Here is an 8,338-nt window from a genome sequence, read left to right on the forward strand (position 1 = left end):
ACAGCTCACCCATCGCATAGTTGAACCGGAACCCCCATGATCCTGAGTCAGGTAAAGGTCTAACCTCTTCCAGCTCCTCACTAGGCGGGTATTGCACACGCCTTAGGTACATCTGCATTTTGCGGGGGGCACCCGTGACCGCATTGGGTCGTTCCCGGCTAATGTTAACACACGTCTCGTTAATCATGGCTCCCCTCACGGTAGCTTGTTGAGAATGCCGGTTAGCTCGCTTTGGCTACGACTAGCCCAGGCGCTAGCCACGCCCTACTACTTCCGATTCTTCGTTAGGACATGTACGGACATGTCCCCGGAACACGCATTAGCACGCATGCGCTAAACACGCCCTACTACTTCCGATTCACATGTACGGACATGTCCCCGGAACACGCATTAGCACGCATGCGCTAAACACGCCCCCTCCACACACTACGTTTTTTTCTAGGGGGGACATGTACGGACATAACCCATAACACGCCTAGCACGCATGCGCTAAACTTCAAAGTTGTTAAACATCTGCCATGACCAATAGTGATCAAAGGACTACGATCAAAAGGGGTCCGGGGGCGGGGGTCATTAATCATCTGTCAGCACCAATAGAGATCAAAGGACTACGATCAAAGGGGTAAAGGGGGGCTGGGGTCATTAATCATCTGTCAGCACCAATAGAGATCAAAGGACTACGATCAAAGGGATAAAGGGGGGGGGGGGTCATCAATCACCTGTCAGCACCAATAGAGATCAAAGGACCACGATCAAAGGAGAAAGGGGGGAGGGGTCATCAATCATCTGTCATCATCAATAGAGATCAAAGGACTACAATCAAAGGGGGCGGGGTCACAGAGGTCAAAGTCATAAATCATCGGGGGCATGAACCCTACTTGACACAAGGTGTATTTTATTACTCTCTTATATTGTGTACATATGCTTGCTGTGAGTCTCTGACTTATTTACGTGAGTTAAACTTCAAGTATATGAAGAATAAAGCACAGGTTTGGTGTCAAAAGAGTTGTTTTGATGTTTAATTTTCAACTAGACAGTTCACACACTAGATACATAATCAGTGATTGAGAGTGCCTCGGTGCTTTTATAATAACGTGTTTACCATCAAGGCTTATAACGCAGTTTGGGAAGTTCCATAGCCACCAGAAATTTGCTATGGCTTCCCACTGGCTGGTTGTAGGACATGCAGAAAAAAAATCGGGCTGGAGGGCTGTCCACAATTCTTTGCAGCCCTCGGACAAAACGCTGGACACAGTGCTCCACGCCAGTTTGAAGCTAGCCGCCATAGCTTGCTGGCTTCCACCCGAGGCTAGAATTCATAATGTGACAGCAAAAACAGTCCGACAGGCCCCCTCTGAAACAGTCTTCTGCGTCGCGTGCGCCTCAACATTTGTATGATCAATATTTGTTGTTCCACATTCAGGCGTTTTATCTCCGCTAGCATTTTAGCATACCAGTGTATCCAGAAGAAAACTAGAAGTCGTCAAGAGTCCCCCAAAACCCTACAAACACAACGCCACACCCCTTTAGTGGCTTGACGGTGAATTACAGAGCAACGCCGCAGAACTATTGAATGCTCATTGATGCCGTAGTCGCTTCTCTGTCACCGTAACGCAGTAGCATAACTCAGGCTTTAATATCAACTTGGGTATAGAAAAATTACAGAGGTGCCAGCTAAAGTGAAAAAGATGAGTCCTTTAAGTCAATAGAAAGAATACTTTACAAACCTTCTCAAGTCCACCGATCCGTCTTCCCATAAGAAAGAAGAATCTGGCAACTCTGAAGCAGGCCCTCCAATCTCCACAGTATAAGTCACTGAAGGAGTAAAGAAGCTCATTGGTGTCAGGGCCCCGGTTCTGGATGACATCCATTTGGAGCTCCTCAAGGCTATGGAAGTTGTGGGGTTGTCTTGTATGACACGTCTCTGTAACCATTTGGCACTATAGTTGTGTGAATGTGTGCGTGAACGGGTGAATGTATGCTAATGTAAAGTGTTTTGGGCATGGAAACCATGCAGATAAATGCACTATATAAGTACTCTCCATTTACCTTTTGTTGACTTGGCATATTTTTTTTGTTTTTTTTAGTAACGATGCGGTGAGGCTGTTCGATTGATCGATTTTGAGCCAAAACTTTTCTGGTTAAAAATGTTGCATACAATTTTTAAAACCGCACGATTTAGGTTTATCTAAGCTGCCGTAGTTTCCTCTGCATTTCTGCCTCCTTCCACGAGAGTGCGCCATCTTAAACAACAAAAACAACAACTTTTGCCCAGCAAACTTTGGACATAATTTGCATTAGGCCGTGAGTAAGTGTATTATCTCATGATGTACTTAAAGTATTGCTGTATATGGAAGGATTGCAATGAACTGTCAAAAAGACATAAAGCCTTGAAATGTTCAATACATCTCATTTACTTCGTCTGCACACTTTCATGTACAACACAATGACAGACAGTAAAATAACGCTACGTCTGGCTGAGTGTATATTGCACTAAACTACAAGTATGAAAGTATATGGGGGTGCATGTGTTTGTGTCTGTCTGTCTGTCTGCCTACCTGCCTGCCTGCCTGCCTGCCTGCCTGCCTGCCTGCCTGCCTGCCTGCCTGCCTGCCTGCCTGCCTGCCCGCCCGCCTGCCTGTCTGTCCCCCTGTCTTGTTTTCCTGCCAAGATTGCTGCTACCAGATTACAGTAACTAAAAGCATGCCATGTTCTTTTTGTTTTTATGCAATAATATATTTTGGCAAATTGGTCTACATTTGAAAACTTCATCTATATGCACATTGTTGATTGGCCCATTAATGTCTTTGACCTGATGTCTATTGTAAAGATGTGGTGCTCATAAACCTAAGGAATCCTTTTGTTTGTTACCTTCACTGGAGTGCATATTTGTGTTTGTTTAGACAAGGTATTTGCCACCTTGCATATTGTTATTATTGAGTCACAGTTTTGCACTAATCATTGATTTATGTAGTAAGACCAAGAAAAATATGACACATTACGCAGAGCCTGGCTGCCTACCCACTTCACCTGACTGCCTTGATTGACTGGCTGGCTAGATGTTTGGCAGACTGATTTGCTGACAGACTACTTAATTTACAGACTGACCGACTAGCTTTTCTCATGTTTGATTTTGTTTCATCTGGTGTATGCACTTTCTTCTTTCATTACTGCTTTAATTAAGGACAGAGGTGGAGTCCATTGTATAAATAAAATGTTCTTAATCCCAAGGGGTTGTTCTGTGTGTATTAACAGAGTTAAATCCACTTTGTACTTTGTGCTTTGTGCATGAGTATAATTAACAGACTGGCATCATGGAAAATGTATCGAACGAGTTGAATGGGAGGCTTGGATGATCAGCAGCAAGAGATCGTTTACCAAAACTGGCCACATGCGAAGAGCAACTCTTGCACAAGTCTGCCAGTGGATCCTGACAGAGTGGAGCAGTGTGAAAAAAATCCACTATCACCAACGGGTTTGAAAAGTCGGTCTGTTGCGTGACGAAGAGCACGGCACAAGCTCAGGAGTGAATTTGCCTCATTATGAGAGACAGTGAAAGGGACAACGAAGACTGATAAGGTGCGTGGCGAAGTGTATCTAAGCCTATTCATATCCGACACTGAGGGTGAAGACTTCCATGATTTCAGTGCACAGGAGGAAGATGAAGATGGAGTTATGTACTTACATTTATATGTTTACTTGTGTGCATTATTTAACCTTTTATTCTTATTCAAAGCAATCATGCATTCACATTCTGGTTAGTTTTAACATATACTATTTGGTGTCATAAAAGTAAGCTCAGTTATTTTAGTCCTTTGAAGACCACAAAGGTGTAACATGAACCCCCCTCAGAGTACTCAAGTCTTTGTTCATCCAATCAGGGGAAGTCACTAAACAACCCACAGAACTCTTCCTTGTTGACCAATGGTTTGAATGAGTAAAGTAAACGCCCATTAGATTGTAAAATGTGAGGTATTTATTGGAGTCAGATTCTGAAATGTGTGTGCCTCATTCATTATAACTTGTGTTTATTGTTTGACCGCACCCTGAGCCTCTCAGTATTTGTGTGTCGACTTCATTTTTATCAAAGCCTCCAGAACAGAAAAAGAATGCGCAGCGTTGTGAGTACGAGGTCGAGAGCCAACGCACACAATGGCTAGCAAAGACTTTTATGTTACTAATAGCCAGCCCAGTTAGTGTTGTACTGCCGTGTTGCTGCTATGTAACTGTCGTGTTGCTGGCAAAAAAGTTAAGGTATGATATTAAAATTTAGAAAACTGTATTTCTTTGTAAATATCTCATGTTACTATGTGGGCACACGCTGCTTATAAACAGGAGATGCTTATGTATGTACGAATTGGTTTTTCCTTTAAAAATGTACAGGGTGAGGCTTGTAATCAGGGGCGCTCAATAGTCCAGGCATTTCGGTAAGTTTAAATAGAAGACATTCCGAATACTTTATTGTTATTATTTATAATTTTCCAAGAAACGATATTACAAAACAGGGTTTGAGAGAAAATCCAGATTTTCTTGACAAATTGAACAGCCCTACGATACGGTTTTTTCCCCTTCCATCAAGCCTATCAGGTGGATGGTTGGGTGAGTCAATGAGTGAGTGAATGAGTGAATGGGTGAATGAATGACTGACTGACCGACAGACAGATAGACTGAGTTTTTATCTCACGAAATAGAGCCCAATTGTGTGATTGGAATAGGTCTCTAAATCTGCAATTATTATTTCAGTGATTGATGATGAAAGTCTCTCAATTTACATTAATATTTTATTGTAAATCACTAGACAGTACCACTTTAAATAAACCTTTTATATTATCTGTCTTCTGTGAACAGGGACATAGCACTCAACCACAAACCATTTAGCACTTAAACAATACTGCTGCAGCACCACGAGGACACGACCTCCCCCAAGGAACCCTAGAGTGCTGTATGACAGCATTCAACAATTAGAAGGAGCAAAGCAGCTTTTAATAGCTAAGACCAAATGAGAGCAAATATTGAACTGGTTTGGGAAAAGCCATATTAGCAATGGTCACTCAGCAGCATAAAAATATCAAAGATGCTTTATCTATTTTAGTCAGCCCATCAATTCATCCCGATATATTGTGATTGTAATTAGAGATGTCCCGATCCGGATGCCGATCGATCGGGTCCGATCACGTCATTTTCAAAGTATCGGAATTGGCAAAAAAATATCGGCCATGCCTTTTTTTAATATACAGTATATATATATTTTAATTAAATCGCTTTCTAATTGTATTTAACGTTACAGACATAATATGTTACACTCATCCAGAGTCTTTAGTTTAGGCTTAAGGTAGGGTTATCAGATTTATCCCGATAACGGCGGTAATTAATTTTTTTAAAAATGTATCACGTTAAAATATTTAACGCAATTAATGCATGCACTGCACGACCCACTCAACCATTGTAGCGGTCAATCTATAATGGCTCCGTTTTACCTATATAGAGAGATAAAAGGCAGCGTAAAATGAGTAGAGTGAATTTTGGCAGCCTTTGGAGCCTTTTTTTAATTGGCTAAAGCCTTACAATCCCTCTCCGTACGATTAGAAATATCATGGGAAGCAATGTGGGGAAGCAAGGTAGCAATTGATCTTTTTTTTAACACCTTATGTTATTTCCCAATGCAGACAAGATTTATCAATTGGTAGCACGACGCACAGTCATGGTTCCACTTCCCATCATGCATTTGGGCATGCCCACAGTATCATTTACTACAAGCTCAACAAATACACTAGATGACAATATTTAGTCACAATATACAAAGTCACAAGTCTTTCTATCCGTGGATCCCTCTCACAGAATGTTAATAATGTAAACGCCATCTTGAGGATTTATTGTCAAAATAAACAAATACAGTACTTATGTGCTGTATGTTGAATGTATATATTTGTCTGAGTTTTATTCATTTTTTTCTTAATGCATTGCCAAAATGTACATGATCGGGAAAAATTATCGGGAATGATTGGAATTCAATCGGGAGCAAAAAAAAGCAATCTGATCGGGAAATATCGGGATCGGCAGATACTCAAACTAAAACGATCGGGATCGGATCGGGAGCAAAAAAACATGATCAGAACCACCCTAATTGTAATGTTCGTTTTGCAAATGGAAGACTATCATTCAAACTTGCATACAGGTTATAATGACAAAATATGAATAGGTAGGATTAATTCCGATGAATTATGTACATAAATGTGTTTTTCAAGTAGTTTTACTCCAGGTGACAACAACACCCCCGCACACTCCCACACAAGCCCGCTCAAGCACACATACCGGTAACCACAAAAAGTCAGTCAGGAGATGTCCCCGCGAGATCTCTGCGTAATCTCCTAGACCGGATAGAGACTAAGGAGACCGTGAGGAAATGTCACAGTTGCCAGGACACTTCCTCCTAGGGTAAGCAAGAATAGTATTTTGGTATCCTGAGTCGCTGCAACTGATCAGCAACAGCAGATGTAGTGACCTAGTGAGATAAACTCTTTAAACAGAGAATTTCCACTCCTTCATTCCTAAGTAGAAGATGATCCAACAAGAACACTCCCATTTACCTTTTGATAATTTTGTATTCAGTGAAATGCACCCAGACGACTGGATTGTTTTGTAACACCATATAAACATTCTGATGATCGAGCATGAAAGCAGTGCCTAGAAACAGCATAAGAAAGTTCGTTTGAGAAAAAAATCAGTCAAATAAGTTACATGCCGACTTAGAAGATACAGAAGAGCCATTTAACCCTCTGTTGGATAGTGGTCACTACAGTGGACAGCTACTGAGACATACCTTTCTCTTTAATGCATTGGTTTCTATGGTTTAAATGCATAACAACCTCAAAAGTGCTCTCTGTAGGGATACTTTATTGAGGTCAATTCAGTGGTCAGTTGGTGTAACTGCAAGTAAATATCATATGCATGCAAGATAGCCAACAACTTGAACTTGCCACCTGTGTTGACTACAGCTGGCATATTCTATCTTGATATACTTCTATGCCTGAAGAGCTACTTTGGTAAAAAGAAATATTATGATATACAGTGACATTTAGGGAAAGATAATATATGTTTGGAATATCAAACATTTGTCTATACCGATATATAGAAATTTATGAATAACCATGTGTCCAATGAAGTGGACATCAAGCATCCCCAGTATATTTTTGAACACATGTCACATAATTGTGTCACTTTTTTAATGACTGTTTTGGTCATAAGTTGGTATGTAATTGTTATATTTATAAACAGTTGATTTAAAATACACATTTTTTTGTGCCTATTAGCTGTAGTTTGCATTACTAAATGCATTTTGTCGTATTTTGTAAACAAAAACAGCAAAGAATAAGGAAGTTTACAGAATAGCCCAGGAAATTAGATGCAGCTTCAGTGATGATGACTGCAGTGACAACGGTGATGATGAGTGGCTGCCAGACACAACAACAGAGACATTGGTGCTTAAGTGTCAGAGTCACAAATAGAAGTTTCATTGGTTTTCTTATTCAGGCCTATGAATGTCCTAAGAAGAATAGAAACACTACAGAAAAAAAATTTGACCAAGGATTTCATAACTAATGCATCAGAGGGTTAAGGCTAACCATGGATAATTACACATATTTTTAAAAAGTCGATATCCAAATGTTGCCATGGCATGGCTCTCAGCTGCTACACTAGCACTGACAAAATTCGCTAGACGCTTGATCAGACCTTATCTCAGCTATTTTTCTCGCTCCCAAGGTCATGAATGATGATAACAGAGGAAATGTAATTGCCTCTATGTAGAATCATAACCTGCTGTATGTATCTATCTATCGTAAAACTGTGGTGTTTGTCTTTTGGTAGGTAACTGCTCAAGTGGACTTACCTAGCGTGCTTGAATGGGAACACTAAAGAAAATGTTTTGCTAAAAAACTTGGTCAAAGATATCAGCAATACCACTGCATCCATATTTATACGCAGAAATATTACTACTTGACTGAAAAGGATGAGTCATTCTCAACTTGGTGTCTAATGATAGGCGCTTGCAGCCATCTGAACAAAGGCAGACATAATCAGTGCGACAGTGATAAGTAGGGCACTCACATACAGTATATGGCCCTACTGCAACTGCCAGCTTGTACCAAATAGTCATTAAATAGCTATATCAGTGGCATTATTAGGCTTGTTTTTTTTGCATGTTTTATTAAAATATTGTCAAGCTGCCCCAAGTAATTTTGCACATTAAAAAAAAAAAAAAGGTCTATATTACCAAACTAGTTTAAACTGTTGAATGCAACGTGGCCCGACTGCACATTTATATGTATTTTTAAAAATA

The sequence above is a fragment of the Corythoichthys intestinalis genome, chromosome 1, assembly GCF_030265065.1.
Source record: "Corythoichthys intestinalis isolate RoL2023-P3 chromosome 1, ASM3026506v1, whole genome shotgun sequence".
NCBI classification, from domain to species: domain Eukaryota; kingdom Metazoa; phylum Chordata; class Actinopteri; order Syngnathiformes; family Syngnathidae; genus Corythoichthys; species Corythoichthys intestinalis.